This window comes from Bison bison, unplaced genomic scaffold, assembly GCF_000754665.1.
Source record: "Bison bison bison isolate TAMUID 2011002044 unplaced genomic scaffold, Bison_UMD1.0 scf7180017864491, whole genome shotgun sequence".
In the NCBI taxonomy this organism is placed as follows: domain Eukaryota; kingdom Metazoa; phylum Chordata; class Mammalia; order Artiodactyla; family Bovidae; genus Bison; species Bison bison.
Window position 1 is genome coordinate 14,407,929 of NW_011495050.1, and position 22,192 is coordinate 14,430,120.

Here is a 22,192-nt window from a genome sequence, read left to right on the forward strand (position 1 = left end):
TGCTCAGCTGTGTCCGACTCTTTGCCGCCCCAGGGACTGTAGCCTGTCAGGTTCCTCTGCCCATGGAATTTTTCAGGCAAGAATACTGGAGTGGGTTGCCATTTCATACTCTAGAGGATTTTCCCAACCCAAGGATGGAACCCGGGTCTCTTGAATCTCCTGCATTGGCAGGCAGATTCTTTACCACTATCGCCACTGTGATTAACCAGTATAACACATCTCTTCTAAATCAACATCAAAGGATTGCCTGTGACATACTGAAGAAGGGTAGTAGGGTGCAGACCTCTAATTTTAATATCATGTCACATTTAAGGTCAAATTTCCTATAGGGGAGAAACAGAAAAAGGACAAATAAAAATTTTAATTTTTATATTACTATCATTAAAACATAAATTCAATAATGAGATAAAGATTGATTTTATTCTTATTTATAAAAAACACATTAAGCAATGCATTAGTTTTAATCAAACCATTAGAAACATGAAGCAATGTATTATGTAATACTGGGGCAGGGAAAAAATAAACTTGAATTTTGACTTAAGCAGGGATGAAAAAAGCTTAGATTAAAAAATACACATACACTGTAAATCTAAAAAACTATTTGAAAGAAACATATGCCAGAGATTTAAAGTTTACTGTGTATAGACATTAGACACTAATGATGGCTCTTGTGTGAAGTTGCAATAAAGGTATTATTATTAGAAAGTAAAGAAATAGCCAAAATGGTACCTCATTATAATAGGATCAGGATGCTGTTTAAGCCAGTTTTTGGCACTCAATGTGGTGAGTTACTTAACAAGTTATTCTAAGACTACAATTTCAGTTACATCATTTAAAAGTGTCAGATGTTGATTTAAAAGCACTTTAAATGACTTCTTGCAGTGATAGGGTACTAAAAATTTAAGGGAGTTTAGAGGAACTTCAAAAATGTTCATTGAGTTAATCACAATGGAAAATTCATTACCTGATATTTATCATGAAGATATATGGAAAAACATATACAAGCATATAAAAATTGCTGATAATTTTATTGAGTTTTCTACTACAAGAATCCTATATTCAGCATAATCTTATCTGTTTATAATATACTTTGATTTTGGAACTATTTGATGAGAAATTTAGGTTACTTTTGATGTGGAATTATACCCTCACTTTCAGAAGTTAAACTGAACCTCTAACAGTTATTGAGAATGTTCATAAATGGTGATTGATAAATTAGAGTGAGCTAGAATATTTTTGAAGGGAACTGGAAGATGAGTTGAAGCATTACTTGAGTTGTCAGTCCCTCTGAGTTCAAACACTAATGTGAACACTGTTGAACTGTGAATTCCTGGGCACATCACTTAACCTTTCTGTGTTTCCATTTCCTTATCTACACAATGAGGCTAATAATACTGATTGACCTCATAACATTTAATTAGGCCATTGGGAAGCTCTTTGAAAATGCTAAGTATCATTTGTTGGCACTTAGCTTCATGAAAGGTTTGTGTTTTTAACACACTGTGGTTTGAAGATGTGTTGGTACAGCTCCTGCCAACTTCTTGTTTTTCAACCATATCTTTTCTGAGCTCCCTTTGAAGTCCATGGGAATTATGGTGATTGAAGGCACTTAGGGGAGGCAGCAGTAATGAGGGTGTGTTCTCTGGCACGTTTATAATAGGTTTACTTTACCGTTATGAAGAAAATGCCATACTTCTCAATGGAAAAAGGGCTGATGGCTTCCTAGTGGTTTATGAGTGGGTAAAATCATGATTGCTCATGGATCTTAAGCCCTAGAGGAAAAGATTCTTTGGCAAAGACAATGAGAAAGTTTAAAGTGTTTGAATGTAACTTTCAGGGAATATAAAAAATGACAGGCTCCTGTAGGGGAGGATTATATCTTTTACTTTCTGTACAGAACACATAGTCACTACTAAATACATGCTTACTAAATAAATGCATGATGAATGGGCAGAAATTACTATAACAGTAGCATATTACATGATAATTATCACATTATATAACAATGCAGCATTTAGAATACACATTGGTTACTACTTTTTAATTCTTTTTGTGTGTTTCCCCCTCTATTATAGCATTAACTAGTATGCTTGTAGTACCATTTACAGAAATATATTGCAACATATTTCTACTCAAAGTTTAAAAGAAAGGGGGTGGGAGGAGTCCCATCACACTTGAAATTTGCATCTATTTGGAAGCATCACCATAGTCTCATGATGCCTATTGCAGACTATGTCAATAGCCTTCTAGTTGGAATCTCTGTTTCTAATCTTTTAAAGATCTATTTTATAATTCACTGCCAAATTAATCTTTTTTTAACATCACTTTCATTATGGTACTCATTTCAAAAGTTTCAGTGGCTTTTTATTTCCTATTACGTCATGTCCATTTCCAAAACTGTGATTTTAAAGCCATCTATCATTGGTTGAATTGCATCCCTCCAAGTTTCATGTTGAAGTCCTAACCTCTAGTACCTAATGATGTGATTGGATTTGGAGATAGAGTCTTTAAAGAGCTAATTAAGTTAAAGCGATATCATTAGGGTGGGTCCAAATCCAAGCTGACTTGTGTGCTTATAAGAAGAGGACATTTGGACACAGACATACACAGAGGGAAGACCATGTAAAGAAAAACAGAAAACAGCTATCTATAAGCCAAGAAGAATGGCTTTGGAAGAAACCAATCCTGCCAATACCTTGATCTCAGACTTTCAGTCTCCAGAATTGTGAGAAAACAAATTTGTTGTTCAAACCACTTGCTGTTTATTTTCTAAGTTGTGTCTGTCTCTTCTGTGACCCATGGACTATAGCCCATCAGGCTCCTCTGTCCATGGGATTTCCCAGACAAGAATACTGGAGTGGGTTGCCATCTCCTTCTCTAGGGAATCTTCCTGACCATGGATCAAACCCATGTCTCCTGAATTAGCAGGCAAATTCTTTACCATTGAGTCACTGGGGAAACCCCTTAAGCCTCCTAGTCTGTGAAATTTATTAAGGCAGCCTTAGTAAACTAATATAACATTCATAATATAGAAGCCCCCACATGGTTTTATGACCTTATTTCTCTAAGATAATTTAAGTTTTAGTCATCTGGTAAACTTAGTTATTTTTACTGTGATCACAATTCCTCTTTTTTCTGTGTCACAGTCCATTATAGGTGGCCCTAAGATTCCCGACTTTTCAAAGGGAAGAACCCTGAGCAGAAGACAGAACATGCCTTTTACTGACCTCAGGACTTGAGCATGTCATGTCTCCTCTTCAAAACTTAGAAAATAATGCCAGATTTTCCTACTTCAAAGGTCTACAGGCTTTTGAAGGCTCAAATAAAATGATGCACAAGGAAATATTTGGATGGTCACCAAGTGCTGGGACTCTGCTTGAAACTGGATCATCTAGCCCAAGATCATGACAGCCCCTTGCATGCTTCTGCCTTTTGATGACACTGTTATGGACCAAATGTTTGTGTCCCCATCCTAACTTCATATGTAGAAGCCCTAATGTGATGATATTTGGAGATGGGGCTGGAAAGCATTAAGTTGGATGCCAGGGAATGCCTTAAACCAAGTAAATTATTGTTTAGAGCAGAAAAAGGTTTCTAATAATAACCTTGAATAAAAAAAAAAAACAAGAAATAAGTCTGAAGCCAAGCAATAAGGACTGGGTAATTATAAAGAGAAGATGCAGGTTCCACAGGTAGTTTAACCTAAGCCCACTAGACAGAGAGTTTCAGTCGGCAAAGCTAACTCCAGATTCTACCTACTGTTATGGATAGGGTGGCTAAATTATGGGCTCCAGGTTAACGAGGATAGAGCTAAGCATGCCAGTGTAGACTGAAGATCTTTGTTATTGTAGCCAACAGCATTTGGGAGGTAATTAGGTCATGAAGGTGGACCTCAATAATGGGATGAGTGTCTTTATACAAAGAGGAAGAGAGCTAGCTCTCTTTTTCCCTGCCAGGTGAAGCCAAGTAAAAGCCTACCACCAACAAATCAGGAGAAGAGCTTTCACAAAGAACCCAACAATGGTGTCACTCTGATCTAAGATTTCTAGACTTCAAAACTGTGAGAAATGAATGTTTATTGTTTAAGCCATCTAGTCTGGTATTCTGGTATTCTGTTATAGCAGCCTGAACTAAGACACTTGCAAAAGCAGATGTTCTGTGTCCAAACATCAGGCTAAATCAAACCCAACTTTGCCATCCCATTTAGACACTGCAATTTAGACTTTGAACCCACCTCTCTAGGGTTAGCCTCATAGCTAACTAGGCCATTTACGTACTGCTCTTCCTCTGCGTATTCCATGACAACAAACTTCAAGACTGAGCTCATATATGATCCATGCAAAGAGACTCCTCTTATTTTATTATGGAATATCAAAGCTAAGTTCAGTTCCTATTTTTCTAATAAGTATTCTCTGATAAATATTTCCTTTCTTTGAACTTTTAAAGTATTTTCAGTCCACATTACAGAATTAAGCCCTTAATTATACAGCTGATCTCTTACCCTCTTTTTGTGATTTTTCTTCACATGAATGAATGACTTTTGATTAACTAGATTATGAAATCTCAATAACATACTTATATTGATTGTATATTCTGAGTATAACAAAATATAAAACTTTAAATAAGCTTCAAAATTAAAAATACTTTTGTTGCATGTACTTTTATGCTTTTTTATGAATACAAATTTCAACTTTGGGCTACACAAGTACATTCTGTCTTATCCTTTTCAGAAATTTTTTTAATATTCATGAGTTTAAAATTTAATGAAATTAATTTTGTCAGTGTTTTTCACTTTATATTTTTGCTAAAAACCTTTCCATTTTCATAGTCAGTTTGAATATTTAAATATATTTCCTCTAGTTATTATGTTTTATTACTTTAATTTTAAAATTCACACAGTACATAATTAAATTTGCAAATGCATGCCCACACTGAATAATGCAGAGGAAAAGATTGGCAGGAAATAGCAAAATATTAATATGATTACATGATTATGTCTGAGCAGTAATTATTTTGTTTCCCTCCTATATTTCTATATATCACATAATTTTATTTCTTTAATGTGCAGGTCCTCCTGCTTAATGTTAAAAATATTGACCTAAGAAAAAAATTAAATCATCTATTTCTGCGCTTTCTTGTACTATTACATTTAAAATATTTTTCCTAACCTTTTAGTTCATTGTTATCTCTGAATCTCTATTTTCTTCTTCTATCTTTACAAACTTTCCTTAAAGTGAAACAAGATAAGCATCATGATTAAGTAAGTGTGTGTAGAGGCTACAAAAATGAGACCCTAAATTCAAAGATTCTAAGCAATTTTTTAAGTCAGGATAGATTAAGCTATGGTAAACAAGCAAATTATAAAAAAAAAAATCTACCTCCAGAAATCTGTGGTTTAAAACAATAAAGGTTATTTCTGACTCATGTTACATGTTCATTTTGAGTCAGCAAGGGGCTCAATACATCACAGTCATGCAGGGGCTGAAACTGACAGAGAGGCAACCATCTCAAACTTTATGCATCACTTTGCTGAGATAGAAGAGCTCAGGAGGGTATCACATCAGCAGCTAAACACTCAGCGTGGAAGCGACATAAGTTATGTGTTCTCACAGCTCAATGGTCAGAACTAACCATACGGCCCCAAAACAAGTGGAAAAGGAAGTTCAATCATACTATAAGACAGAAGTCAGAGAAATAGACATATTTGGTCAATTATTAGCACTAATAAGCATTTACCTGAAATCACTTTAGCTAAGAATATTTCCAGTGTAAATTTTCAAGTACAATGAATTACACTGTGGCCTAAAGGAAATAATAATTTTCATTTAAAATTTTGCATTTTCCTTTATGTTACAAAAAATAGGGATATATTGAATGTATTCAAATTAAAACAGTCTTAAAATGAAACTACAGATCGATTAGCTATGAAAATAACAGTTTATAAGCCCAAATTGTTAAATATCCTGTTTACTTAAAATGAGATAGTGATCAGAGATACCATTTTGACAATTAATTTAAATTTTTCATTTTGTTAATTAACGAATCATTATATTGGATAAAATGAATTTAAAAGAAAAAGACTGTCTTTTGTACAAGTCGTTTGATAGACAAAAAAAGAATATAATGAAACACAAACTTTCGGATAGAAATTGTGACAGAATATCCCTGCATTTCTCGTAGGAGTACTTAGTAATTTAAAGAATTGTATAACAAGATAAAATTAGAAGAAAATTAAATTGTTTTACCTAATATGAAAAGTATTTAAAATACAAACAAACCCATGCTAAGACTAAGTATAGGACTAGTTTTTAGATTATGTTAATTGTATCCATGGCTTTGAGAGTCAACTTTTGAAGGCTTTGTAAATCCTTTAATAGTGATAGTGAAAGTTGCTTAGTTGTGTCCAACTCATTGTGACCCCATGGACTATACAGTTCATGGAATTCTCCAGGCCAGAATACTGGAGTTGGTAGCCTTTCCCTTCTCCAAAGGATCTTCCCAACCCAGGGATAGAACCCAGGTCTCCCACATTGCAGGTGGATTATTTACCAGCTGAGCCACAAGGGAAGCTCAAATCCTTTAAAAGGCCCTCCAATTTGAATTTTGATATTTTCCCACAACATAAGGGAATATCTTAGATAAAGGTATTTAGAGGAAAGAACCTAACAACTTCTCTCCAATTTTTTCCATTGAAGTATTTTCAGTTACCTTGCCAAAATAGAATAAATTTTGCTCCAGTAGGTTTAATGAAAAATAATAAATTTTCATTTTCTTCTTTTCTACCAAGCAGATGTCTTCATCAAGTCTTTAGTCTCTGAAAGTATTTTTCCAGGGAGGTGAATCATATGAAGTAATTTATAAGGTTTAATATGTCAAAAGTGCTGTCATTAAACTAGTAATGTATGTCTATAGGGGAAACATTCTCTTGAGACCTGCTGCTGTTCATAAACTTGACCCATGATTTCATATTTTATATTTTCAGCAGAACACCTCTTGTATATTACAATTCCTTGTTTGCTTGGAGGTGCTCCATTATTCTCCATGTCAAGTATAGTAAATGCCAAACTCAAGATATATTCATTCCTCTCTCTCTAATAATAGCAAAGATATGCAGGTTTCAGTTTACACTACTATATTACCAGAAGTCATTCAAGAAGAGGTCAATGCTGGACCTATTCCAAGAAAAAAAAAACAAAACGAACAATTCACTGAGAATTGTCTGCATTTAGATCTAAGTACTTGTTAGTTGATAAGTTAAACCACTAAACAATTAAAGTTTTGTATTATGCATTATTTCTGGTAGATTTAGATAAGGGAACATTTCAAGTATGAAGGGAGAGAAATTGCAGTCATTTGGCAGGCGAGATTTTTATTATTATTATTGTGATTTTGGGAGATTGATAGAATGTCCAGGAGTTGCAGGAGACTGTTCCAGATGTCAGAAGTTGCAGTGAAGATGACTTTGACAAGGAGAGTAGCAAAAGTATGTGATGGCTTTGGTTCTGCTATTAGACGCTCTGAGAAGGGTGGAAAACACTATGATGTAGTCACAAAAGTATGTGATGGCATTAGGAGTTTAGGCATTAGATGTTCTGAGAAAGGTAGAAAATATTATGGCTTTGATGTATTTACAAATGAGATTAGGCAGTATAGAGAATATTGTAGTTAAGTTATTTAAATTACATCTTAGAATTACTGGGAAATTAGGTCTTCATATATCTAAAGGAACAAGCTGCATTTTTTCATAAGGATTCAGAAGTGTTCTGGATTTGGGGGCCTCTGAAGAGGACAATTGTAGTAATACAGGAAAGTCTTTCAAAAAGTTCAAAAGAAGTGAAGATGATAAAAAAGAGTACAGAGTACATGAGAGTCATGTAAAACTGACATGGTAGATAGTTGGGTCTATAGGACATGATGTGGGAGGAAAACATTGAGGGATGTTTCTTCAGGAAAATTGTATACTTTTATACCAGAACCATCAGGTACCATTACAGAGGGTGAAGGAAATGAAAGAAAATTACATTGGTAATTATCCTATCAGGATAAAGGGACAAAACCAAAAAAAAAAAAAAAAAAATGAATAAAATAGGACTAACCTAGAAATTAAGAAAAGCTATGACCAACCTAGACAGCATATTAAAAAGCAGAGACATTACTTTGCCAACAAAGGTCTGTCTAGTCAAGGCTGTGGTTTTTCCAGTAGTCATGTATGGATGTGAGAGCTGTACTATAAGGAAAGCCGAGTTGATGCTTTTGAACTGTGGTGTTGGAGGAGACTCTTAAGAGTCCCTTGGACTGCAAGGACATTCAACCAGTCCATCCTAAAGGAAATCAGTCCTGAGTGTTCATTGGAAGGACTGATGTTGAAGCTGAAACTCCAATACTTTGGCCACCTGATGCGAAGAACTGACTCACTGGAAAAGACCCTGATGCTGGGAAAGATTGAAGGTGGGAGCAGAAGGGGACAACAGAGGATGAGATGGTTGGATGGCATCACCGACTCAAGGGAGATGAGTTTTGGTAAACTCTGGGAGTTGGTGATGGACATGGAGGCCTGGCATGCTGCAGTCCATGGGGTCACAAACAGTTAGACACAACTGAGTGACTGAACTGACTGACTGAACCTAGAAATTAATATAAAGATTTTAATACATTGCCTAGAGTAAAGACAGAAAATCAAGGACTGGAATCAAGGAGTAGTTGATGTTGTGATGTACTCACTGTATTGGCTTATTCAAAAAACTTTTATGCTTATAATTGTGATGTTGCATCAGTTCTGAGGGAAAAAAATCATTATGGAAAATGAACCATTTCATGTTTCAATTGATGGAGGCTGTTGTATAGTGAAATCAGTGTTGAATTTGGATCAAGAAGAAAGGGATTCATATCCTGGCTCTGACATAAAACAGATGTGTCACCTTTTGAGTGTTCATTTCCTCAACTGTAAAAATGAGAATTATAATTGCAGTAGAGACTAGAATGTCATTTTTCATCAATATCCACTCTTTCCTTCCCCCATGGGAATAAAACTTACACTCTTTGGCTGGAAAAATGTCCCTAATAACGTAACATTTTCTATTTTCCCTTGTAGATAGGCTTGACCATATGATTAAATTCCAAATGGAATCAGAAGTGTCATGTAACAGTTTAAGGAACATTCCTTAAGAGATAACTCATATGAGCCTATTGCTTCCTTTATTTTTCAAAATCTTTCCCCATCCAACTGTCTGGAATGCAGGTATAATGGCTGGAGCTCTGGCTGCTCTCTTGGACAAAAAGGACACGGCCACAAATGAAGGATGACAGAACAGTGAGCTGAAGTGAGCCTGGTTTCTTTTCTTTTTTTTTTCCTTTCAAACTTTTTTATTATGAAAACTTACATGAAAGTTGATAGAAAAGTACAATGATCACCCATCATATACCATTTAAGTTCAGTGAATGTTAACTTTTTGCCATATTTGTTTACTCATGTGTGTATGTTCGTATTTTTCTGAACTGTCTGAAAATAATTTGATGTTTTACCCCTAAATACCCAGCATGAACCTCATAAGAAATAAATATATTCTCCTACATGATCAAAAAACCATTATCAGACTGTGGGAAATTACAGTTCCTGAATACTGTCTAGTATCCAGTCCAAATTTAGATTTCTCCATTGCTCCCAAGATTATTTTAGTGTGTGTGTGTGTGTGTGTGTGTGTGTTCAGTCATGTCTGACTCTTTGCAACCCCAAGGACTGTAGCCTGCCAGGCTCCTCTGTCCATGGGATTCTCCAGGCAAGAATACTGGATTGGGTTGCCATTTCCTTTTCCAGGGGATCCTGGTTTCTTTATAAAGCAGAGTCAACATATCACTTTTCAGACTTTTATGTAGGAGAGAAATAGATTATATCTTATTGAAATCTGCTATTTAGAGCTGAATTTAATCTTGATAATATGCCTGTCTGATAGTCTACTAGGAATGATAAATAAAGTATTGGGTACAGAAACTACTATTGGGATTCTGGTACATAATGGGAGAATAATTAATTGAAGCTGATTGAACCAATCCATATTGAACAAAAATATTTTCATATGAATTTAGTTTAGCATCAATATGTAGCTCACTGGCAGTTGAGATCTAAATTTTAAAAAATCTATCTTGAGACTGCATGAAACGATTTAGAATGTAGAGTAAAATAAGTAGAGAAAAAATAAAATGAAGGCAAGAGGTGAGTTAAATTAAGCTACAATGAGGTCTCACCTCCTTCATGAAGTCTTCATTGTTTCCTTAGATAGAACTACCATTTTTCTTTTTTGTCCCTTCCAAATATTTGAACCCCAAACCACACATTACCTCCCCATTTTATGGCTCTGAGGGATCATCCTTGAGAGCAAGCCTGAATATCAATGCCATGCCAAGTGTCTGTATTTCATCAGCACCACTGGACAGCGAGTTCCCTGAAGAAAGTGCTCATTCTACAGTTATCTCTGTCTTCCACTTAGGGCTTGGTAGACTGCTCAAAAGTATCAATTAACTCCTATTTACAGATTCCTTTAGTTTTGAAGCTAATCCAACTGCAATATACTGTCAAACACCTGTTTTGCCATGTGATAAGTGCCTAATAAATGTTTATTGACTATTTGAACATACTTTTTTTTCTAGTAAGGAAGTACAGAGTGTGTAATGTTGTAGTTTCTAAATCCTCTTTATTTTACTGCGATTGTAACCTTGTTACCCTCTTGTCTTCTACCTCTCTTTCTCCAACCCCTGCCATCCAATCCATAGCTCACAGCTTTCCATGCTTTTCCATTCCTTTTGGAGGCTGTTCTCAGGACCCTGGTCTCAATCTTCTACACCTACCCCTCCTATTTCTGTTTGTCCTAAACATACTGCAGAACGACTTTTCAGGCATGCACATGTAGTAATGTTCTATCTTTCCTGACGTGTATGACTTCCTTTAGCAAACACTATTGGTGACATACTCTACAATCTCTTTCAAAAAGAATCATTCTTTTGTTGAAGTATAAGTCAGCAATATGCTAAGGGAAAGTGGGTCCCACTCCTTGACCACAAGGAGTTTGTCATTAGTTAGTTTTAGCCTTGGCTATAAACAAGAGAGGACAAATATACTAGCAATTTAAATATGACAGAACATTATTTTTCATGGTAATGAATCAAGCTGACAGTTTGGAGCCACCTTGGTAAGTCTTTCTTTATGAAGTGTGCAGAGAATGAAGTTCCTTCTACCTTGCAACCCTACTCTGGGGGATTCCATACCTAAAGTCATTTCATGGTCCCAAATAATGGTTCAGGCTATATCCAGCCATTGGGAAAGAGAAAGGGGTACAACACAGAAGAAAGGGACAAAGGAAGCATTCCCAGTATCCTTTAAGAAGGTTTCTAGAAATTTCCACTTAATGTGTCAGTTTACAACCCAGTGGCTAGAACTTGGTCATAGGGTCAAAGTTTGTTTCAAAGAGGGGCTGGGAAGCATATTCTTTGCTCAAGGTCATCATATATATATACTCATCCAGAAGCTGAAGATTGCTCGCTGGGAAGATTAGCAGAAATGCAAGAAAAGAGACTGAGGAAAGACTAGCACTCTGTTACTTAAGTATGGTGCATGCATACCGAGAACTCAGTAAGGAGTAACTCAAAGGGGTAGTCAGAACTTGGGGCTCATAGCACATCTGAACAAAGGACAACGCATTTGTTGAGAAGTGATAAGACAAAAAAAGAGGAGTTAGGCTCAACCCACTCCAGTATTCTTGCCTGGAGAATCCCAGGGACGGGGGAGCCTGGTGGGCTGCCGTCGATGGGGTCGCACAGAGTTGGACACGACTGAAGCGACACGGCGGCAGCAGCAGCAGGCTTTTAGGGGCAGCAAATTGTAGAATGGTAAAAATACTGGGGAAACACGGAAATTAAGGGCAATGGCAACCCACTCCAGTACTCTTGCCTTGAAAATCCCATGGACGCAGGAGCCTGGTAGGCTCCAGTCCATGGGGTCATGAAGAGTCAGACATGACTGAGCGACTTCACTTTCACTTTTTACTTTCATGCATTGGAGAAGGAAATGGCAACCCATTCCAGTGTTCTAGCCTGGAGAATCCCAGGGACGGGGGAGCCTGGTGGGTTGCCATCTATGGGGTGGCACAGAGTCGGACACAACTGAAGTGACTTAGCAGTAGCAGCAGCATTGAGCTCCTTCTTGCAGGTCCATCTAGGTGCCACTCCACTGTTGTTTCTGGTGATAAGGTGTTATCCTCTTCCTGGTATAGGAAGGGCAGACATACCTTCACAAGAGGGATTTCTGTTCTGCTTACAGGCAGACTGGGGGAGGCCAGAGAGCTCATCATATGCCCACTTTTTCTCAATTGCCTTATGCACAAAATAATCCTTATATCAGAGTAGCATATGCCTTATGCCTCAGAACCCCTTCAGCACCATCATTCTCCTTTGCCAAAGGTGAGACTAGGAATGTATAACTCAGTTCTGCCAGTAAGACATATGGGGAAGCCTGATGGAGGCTTTTAGGAAAGATTTTCTCTGATAAAAATTTTTCTTAAAAAATGAGAAGAGCAATGCTTAGTTAGCAGCCCCTTTTTCCTTGTCTTTTGGATGTGACGCCTGGAACATAATTGCCAAAATGCTCCCAGTAAGGAGAAGCTGAGAGAATCACAGAGAAACCAACTAAAAAAGAGTCTGAGCAGATGCTGTTATTGAGCCTCTGAATCTATTGTATAACCTTCTACATGTGGACCTCTTGTTAAGTGCATTCAAAAAATTTCTATAATGCTTAAGTCATCTTTACTGGGGTATTCAGTGGTGAAAGCACTGAAATTGATACACTCTTATTGGCAGAATAAAACCTAAACTACTTCGACACAGTAGACAAGATGCTTTATGATCTGGCTGCTAACTTTTTTTCCCTATTCTCCTCCTTCCCTGCACCATACATACTACATTTAGGTGCAGAAATTCACAACTTCTTTTTGTTGTACACAACACAGAGTCATGTCTTTACACAGAGTCATTTTCAACTCACTTATATGAGCTGGGGTTTGATTACCTGCGTATCTCAGGATTGGACCTATATCAGTAATTTAATGGCAAAAAAAAAAAAAAAAAGATTTATTTTTCCCCTAAATAAGAAGTTGAGGTGTAGGCAGTTGAGAGTCAGAATACCAGTTTTGGAAATTACCAAAGATCAATGTTCCTCAGTTCCTATTCCATTACATCTTGTGAAGCACTTTACTTCACATGGTCTCAGGATGGCTACTGTGCTGCCAGATACTGAATGTGTGTTCCAGACAGGAAGGAATTAAAAAAATAAAAATAACGTCTGTGACTAGCTGAATCTGTCAGTTTTTATGAGAAACACAACTTTTTTCTGGCAGCTCCACCTGGGAGACTTCTGTCTACATCTTTATTGGATGAACTAGCAGCCAGGGAACCTGAAAGATTGAGTATTCTTAACTGAATAGGAACTAATCCAACAAGTTTAGGGTTCCATAAGTAAGGAAGAAAAGGAAAATAGATTTTGAGTAGACAACTAGGAACATCCATCTATGATCCATTGTGCTTTGAATTTATCTTGATTATGATAGTAGCTATAAAAGATTATTTACATCTGTATCTGGCTCTCTATGAGATCATTCTAGAGGGCAGTACACATGTCATGGCCTCTGCAGGAAAAGGACTGCAGAATACAAAAGGAATATTTAAAATATTTAATATAGTTTAAAAACAGAACTATTACAAAGGTGTGGATAGGATTATGGGAACAAGAAATGGTGAAACACACCCAGAGATTACCAATAAAGGACAGCAATTATTACCCAAGGCCTAAAGGGACAAGAAAGTCAGCTACTACCAGGACAGAGTGAGACCTGAAACAGTTGGAGCTGTGGCTGTGGGTAGAGGGACACAATCTTAGCCAATTTATATCCTGTGAGCTATGAACAGGGAGAATTAACACTCTGACCCTTCCCCCTCAGTTCTGGCAGTATGTCTCACTAGGCACACCTAACAGGAAACCAGAGGGCAGGTGTAGCTCTACTGACTAGAGGTCAGCCTCTCAGAGCTCAAGGCAGGGTGCAGAGGGACAGAGATGGATTTTGATGTGTAAACAGAGAATAATCTGAACAGGTGAAAGCCATTTCTATAGGGCAGTGTCTAGTACAGTGCCTGGAATATAGTAGGTGTTCCTTAAGTATTTACAAAATAAGTACTGTTAACTAGACAGAGAAAAATACTCTGCCAATATGTAACCTCAGAATTTATACAAGTTTAAACAGGAGTTGAAAGTGCAGTTTGACCCTTGGCAATGAATGGCTTGGGGAGCATTTTCAAATCATCAAGTGTCTTTGAGGGTGTATTTACTCTGGAGGATTCACTACTTAAACAATGTAGTAAACAGAATCTGGATTGCTTATCTGTCCCCCCAAAACAAGAATACCTTTCTCTAGGAAGCCTCTTTTGAGGAAAATCATGATACATACTTCTGGTACAGGAATTGCCAAACCCATAGGAGTTCATAGTTGGGTGATACTAGTTGTCCTCCTAGTAGATGAAGGGTACTTCATCTAACTTCATCTAACTTTACTAAATGCCTTGGGGAGATAATATATTTCAGGTTGGTTGCTTAGTATGAAATCCAGTTAAAAGAGTGTCCATTTAATTTTTGAGGTGTTTGGTAATCTCAACCATCAATAGGGTATTTATAAATTTTTCTATGAGTAGCCATTTGAGTTCTGGGTGAATAGAGATATTAAAAAGTGTTGTTGCTGTTTATTCACTAAGTCATGTCCGACACTTTGAGGCCTCATGGACTGCAGCAAGCCAGGTTTCCCTGTCCTTCACTATCTCCCAGAGTTTGCTCAAACTCACGTTCATTGAGTTTTTGATGCTATCCAATCATCTCATCCTCTGTTGCCTCCTCCTCCTCCTGCTCGTAAATCTTTTTCAGTATTAGGGTCTTTTCCAATGAGTCAGCTCTTCACATCAGGTGGACAAATATTGGAGCTTCAGCTTCAGCATCAGTCCTTCCAATGAATATTCAGGGTGGATATCCTTTAGGATTAATTGGTTTGATCTCCTTGCTGTCCAAGGGACTCTCAAAAATTTTCTCCAGCACCACAATGTGAAAGCATCAATACTTGGGTGCTCAGCCTTTTTTATGGTCCAACTCTCACATGAAACAATGGATTATCTTCAAAAAACCAATGACCCTCATGAATTACTACAGATTTTGCAAAGGACCATTGTTAAGTGCAACAAGTATATAATAAATACATAGCATATAAATATTTTTTAACATTTTTGATGTTGGTAAGAGATTTCCTTTGCAAGGAAAAGCAATTTAGTTGAAACAGAGCTTTGATCAATTTCCTGCATTGTAGTGACAATATTTTGGATGGTAAGAGATGTAATAAGAAAACTGCCTTCTTTCTGCATTGGCAGGTGCTAGAACCATGAGGGGCAAGGAAGAAGATACAAGTTGTAAAAGTATTTATGAAATTATATGCTGCAGGGTATGTGGCAGAAGTTGATAAGAAATCTTCTTTTTTTTCCTCACTACAAAATCTTTATTAAAATCTGCCTTTCAAACATGTTTGGTTCAAGTAGATATTCTCAGTGGAATGTAAGGAGGCCTTGAATACTTGTGATCACTGGACTGAGCCAGTATAGACATGGGATACAAGCATTTTCTTGATCAGGATATGAAAGACTTTGCTCTATATTCATTTTTAAACAAGGAAAGGAGATACACACTAAATAGTTTTGGGGAATTAAGACCATGAACTGTGGCCTGAAGGTGCTTCTGGATAATTAACAAGTATTTTGATGACTTGCCCTTCACTGAAGAAGGCAATGGCAACCCACTCCAATACTCTCGCCTGGAAAATCCCATGGACGGAGCAGCCTGGTAGGCTGCAGTCCATGGTGTCACTGAGTCAGACACGACTGAGCAAATTCACTTCTGATTACAGCTTAACCTGGATGTGGGGGAGCATGAGAAGCACCACTTTCATAGTTAGAAGGGAGCAAGATTAGTTCTCAACTACATATGTGAAAAAATTCCTGTTTCTCAAAAAGAATCTCATGTTTTCAAGACTTTTCTAGCATGAAAAGTGAAACATAAAACAAACTCTAAAAACATGGTTGTAGGCACCTAACATAGACTTTTATACCTATGATTTGCAAATTCCTCTATAAATACATATCTTTTGTTTATATTGCTAAGTCACTGCTATTAAAAATAGTATGAGAAAAATGTTTATTTTTAAACTGATATGGTATCTTGATATTGTGACTGTGTACTGCTGCTCCTGCTGCTGCTAAGTCGCTTCAGTCGTGTCCGACTCTGTGCGACCCCATAGATGGTAGCCCACCAGGCTCCCCCGTCCCTGGGATTCTCCAGGCAAGAACACTGGAGTGGGTTGCCATTTCCTTCTCCAATGCATGAAAGTGAGAGGTGAAAGTGAAGTCGCTCAGTCGTGTCTGACTCTTCGAGACCCCATGGACTGCAGCCCACCAGGCTCCTTCGTCATGGGATTTTCCAGGCAAGAGTATGGAGTGGGGTTCCATTGACGGTGTACTACTATTTATGAAACAGTAGAATGCTTCTAAACCTTTTTAACAATGGTCTTAAATTCCTTGAATTTTAGAATAACAAAATGGCCTAGAAGATTTATTTTTTTAAATGAATAACAAAATATACCCATTAGATTTTATGAATGATCATTAATTGTTTCTCTGCAGTTGATCACAAAACATTAGAGTCCAAGGAATGAGTTCAGGTTTTCAAAGGGATATATGGGTATGTGATGAATTACCTAATTTTTTTTAGGAAGTTTATTTAGGATTCTTAACAAAAATAAAATGTCTCTGACCAAAGTCTAGGGTAGAGAAAGGTTTTTAACTTGTATGTTACACTTCTGGGTTGTATCTTCTTTTAGAATTTATATGCAGAAAACTGATACACTTGGGTACACAGAAAAATCAGGCAGAAGCAAGATGGAAGAGTCTACATAAGGAACTGCTGTGCTTTCCCCATGAAGACGTGTGTGTGCAATTAGTTTTGTTTAATGTAGATTTAATGTGACTGATGGGAACAGATATGACTGAAACGGTACAAGTTAAAAGACTATCTTAGCCACTTACAATTTAATTTACAACAAAAGGCATTTACTATAATTCCTTTGGGGTAGATATGTTTGGATAAACTTTTTCACCATGATTAACCTGCTATTATTTAAGAAATTGTGTTTTTTCAGCTAGTGTTGTTTAATTTCCTAAAGTTTAACTGTCTCAATGTAGTAAATATATGATACACTCTGACACTTTCTTTTCTTTTAGGAATCTGGTTCTCCTTGGAATGCTTCCCAGGATCTTCTAGAAACCAGATTTTTTATATCTAGGGACTTTGACTCATTAAACAGTTGTAAATACAAAAAATGTACCACAGAATAGCTCACTGTCTTTATTTCACAAAAGCTATCTAACGTAAGAGTTCACTGATAATTCAGTTCATTGCTATATATCAGCATGAGTTCTGAACATCTATTAATGGAAATTAGGTCCAACTGGATACCCTTTCAAAATTTGTAACTCAAAGCTGGTCCCATCATTTAATTTTATTTGGTACAAACACCAAAGCCAAAGACACAAACCTGCTCACTTGAAACAGGTCTACCCTTGGCCATATTTCCCTTTCAATTGAGTGTGTTGGTTGAGGTCTTCATGCTTTCTATGTGCAATTCAATCAACTAATAATGTCCTTATCTTCTTTGAGTTGGCATTCTTCCTTCAAACTTTTATTTTCCCTAATTAGCAATAGAATTAAAAGTTTTCACATAAGTATATGTATCCTCTTGAGGAAAGAGAACTAATGGAGATTAGTTCACCAAATTCCAAAATGAGACCTATTTAGATTAAGATGAGATATTTAGGCCTGGGCTAAGGTTTTCAAATATTGGACTTCAAAATCAGACTATGAGTAGTCAAAGGAAAGAGAAAGTGTCTTATTTGAAGCACTCCCTATAATTAAATCTGGACCTATTATCAATCTTGGCCTTAAAGGGGTCATTCAGAGACAGGTTGCAGGTAATTAGACACACTTTTGCTGAAAGTGGGCCCAGGAATATACAGGAATACTAGCATAACCTGGGAGTGGTTCCTAAATGGCACCTATGTTTTGCCTTCTTCCCCCTCTTTTGGGGAAACTCCCCTCTCCCTGTGGGGTTCTACTGAGAACAAACAATTGAAGGCCTTTCCTCTCTAGGTATAGAAACAGAACTCTACTTATGCCCTTTGAAATCATCCTTCAGACTACTTTTGAACCGGAGTTTAAGAAAATCTTTGTCTAAACATCAGCTAACAACTGAGTTAATCAAGTGGAGACTTCAATGGTACACATGACAAATAATACAGACCATAAAGAAATAGTCCAGGAAATTCACTAAAAAAGCAAACAGCAACAACAACTCTGGGAAGAGGAATCTAATTTCCAGAGTGCCACATGACATTATTTAAAGTAACTTTTTTTTTTTAATATCACAAGTCATGAAAATAAACAAGAAAATACAGCTCATACAAAGGAAAAACAAAAACAGTCAACAGAAACTGTCCTTGGGGAAGTCTAGATATTAAATTTATTAGACAAAGGCTTTAAATAAAACATTGTAACTATGTTCAAAGAACCAAGGAAACCATGTCTAAGTGATTATTTAACCGTGCTGAAAATATCACTGATAAGGCTTCTGCCTCTCTAGATTGGTTTGAAAATTCTAGAATTTCAAAAATGAAATCATTCAGTATGGTTTTTTTTTTTATTCAGCATAATTAAGATTCATCCATACATTACTTGTGTGCTGCTTTTTATTGTTGTTGAAAAGTAGTTCACTGTGTATAGCTCAGGCTTTTTAACCAATCCAACAGGCCAAATCCAGCTGGCTAGGTGCAGCTTGTTTTTGGCCAGATCTGACTACTCCCATCTGTTTACATATTGTTTATAGTTGCTTTCATGCTAAAACAGCAAAGCTGAGTAGAAATCATACAGCCCACAAAGCTGAACATATATGTTATTTGTTCCTTAAAAGAACAAGTTTGCATACACTTAGTATAAATACATCACCATTTTTAACTTATCTGTTAGTGGAAATTTGAGGCTTCATTTCAGTTTGAGGATTTTAAAAATTAAGTTGCTGTGAACATTCATATACAACTGAAAGTACAGACATATATTTTCATTTCTCTTGGGAAAATACCTTGAAGTAGAAGAGCTGAGTATTATAGTAAATGTACGTTAAACATCTTAAGACACTGCCAGACTGCTTTCCAAAATAATTGTGTTAGTTTACAATCCAATTAGCAATGTATGAGTTTCAGTTACTCCTCATCCCTAGCAACACCTGATGTGGTTTTTTTTTTTTTTTTTTAAATTTTAGCTATTCTATTGAGTGTGTAGTAAGATATTAGAGTTGTAAATTGAGTTTTCCTAACAACTAAGGATAATTAACATCTTTGTCCTTATTTGACATTTGTATATGGTAAGTTGTGTGTTCAAATATTCCACCTGATTTTTATTGGACTGTTTGTATCATGAGTAGGACGTATAGGCTTATCTTATTTTACTGAGATTTGCAGTATAGCGTTTTATGCAATTGAAGGTTTATGGCAACCCTGTGTTGAGAAAGTCTATCAGTATTACCTTTCCAACAGTATTTGCTCACTTTGTATCTCTTTAAAATATTTTGGTAATTATCACAATATTTGAAACTTCCACTATTATATTTGTTTTGGTTATCTGTGATTAGTGATCTTTGATATTAATACTGCAAAAAAAAAAATAAGATCTGTTGAAGGCTCAGATAACAGCATTTTTAAGCAATAGAGTGTTTCAAAATTTAGATATCTACATTTTTTAGACATAATACTATCACATACTAAAGATATTACAATAGAGTATAAACATAACTTTTACATGGTCTAGGAAACAAAAAATGTGACATTCGCTTTACTGTCATGATCTGGGACCAAACCTCTGATACCTAATTGTGCCTATATATTTCTTTCCATATCCTAGATATAAATCACTTGTCAGATATATATCTTGCAAATGTTTTGTACGAGTCTGAGTCTGCCTTTCTCTTTCATGACTATCTTTTGAAGAACAAAACAGTCCAATTGATCAAGTTCAGTTTATTTTTTTTTTCTTTTATCCTTTGTGCTTTTTGTTTTGTTAAAGTAACACTGGCCAAACTCAAAGGAACTAAGATTTTTTACTCCTATGTTTTTTCCCTAGAAATTTTATAATATTAGTCCTTACATTTAGATCTGTGATTGACATTGTTAATTTTGTATATAGGAAGAGGATATAATCTAGATTTATTTAACATTTTCATATTGATATCAAATATCACACCATCTTGACTGCTATAGCTTTATGAGCCTTGATATCAGGCAGTATTAGTTCTCTAAATTTTTCTTTCCAGTTATTTTAGTTTTCAAGGTCCTCAATTTCTACATAAATTTTAGAACAAATTTGTCAATTTCTATTAAAAAAAAAGGCTTACTTAGATTTTGTTTAATATTGCACTGAAAAATAATTTGGAGAGAGCCAACATGCTAACAATATTGAGTTTTCAAATCCATTAATGTGTTATATCCTTTTACTTATTTAGGTCATCTTTAATTTCTCTGAGAAACATTTTGAACTTTTTAGTGTTTCTGTCTTACACATCTTTCATCAAATTTATCTGTTTCATGTTTTTTTATATTGTAAATTGTCTTTTTAAAAAATTTGTATTTCATATTCCTTCTCATATATAGATTCAATTAAGTTTTGTTATCAACTTTATATCCTACAACCTTGCTAGGATTATTCCAATGGCTTCTTTGGTAGATTTCTTATAGACCTTTATATATAGACAATCAAATCTTCTGTGAACAAAATGGTTTTATTCTTCCTTCAAAAACTGTATCCCTCTTTCTTTTTCTCTTGTTTAATTGCACTAGCAAGACCTGTCAGTACAATGTTAAATAGAAGTGATTAGAGCAAACACACTTGATTTTCTCTCAATCAAAAGAGGAAAAATTCAGGCATTCACCATTTGTATGGTATTAAATGTAGGCTTTTTATGGGTGACCCTTATGAGGCTGTGAAAAAGGGAATGGCAACTCGTCTAGTATTTTTGCCTCGAGAATTCCATGGAAGAGGAGCCTGGTGGGCTACAGCCCATGGGTCTCAAAAAGTCAGGCACAACTGAGCAACTAACACTTCACCTCACCTTATGAGACTGAGGACTTTCACTTCTATTCTAGCTGAGAGTTTTAATCATGAGTAGACACTGACTAGTAAAATGTTTTTCCTGCATATATTAAGATGATCATATGGCTTTTTATTAAGCTTTTAGTACATAAATTATAGTATTTTATTTTTTAATATTTGATACTAATATTCATTGATATTTTAAAATGTTAATATTAAATCATTACCTTGAATCTAGAGATAAACCTCACTTGGCCATGATATATTGTTTTTTCATGTATCACTGAATTTGAATTTCTAAAATATTTTTAAGGAGCTTTTTTTTTAATCTATATTGATGAAGGATATTGGTCTGTAGTTTTTTCCTACTAACAGCTGGCCTTTACACTATTGTCATACATTTTACTTCTATATGCTAGATAAGTGCCTAAATTCACTGTAATATTTTTGCTTTAAACAGTTTAGTATATTTTAAATGTAATTTAAAAATAAAAGTTAATTATTTGATAATTATAATTTCTGGTGTTTTCCATTACTTTAAAAAATCCAGACTATCATCCAATATCATTTACCTTTATCCTCAATGACTTCCTTTAGTATATGTCTGCTGGTAATAGGTTCCACCAGATTTAGATTCTGGAAAAGATTTCCCTCAAGAGGCAGGTCAGGTGGTCTGGTATTCCCATCTCTTGAAGAATTTTCCACAGTTTATTGTGATCCACACAGTCAAAGGCTTTGGCATAGTCAATAAAGCAGAAATGGATGTTTTTCTGGAACTTTCTTGCTTTTTCCATGATCCAGTGGATGTTGACAATTTGATCTCTGGTTCCTCTGCCTTTTCTAAATCCAGCTCGAACATCTGGAAGTTCACAGTTCACGTGTTGCTGAAGCCTGGCTTGGAGAATTTTGAGCATTACTTTACTAGCGTGTGAG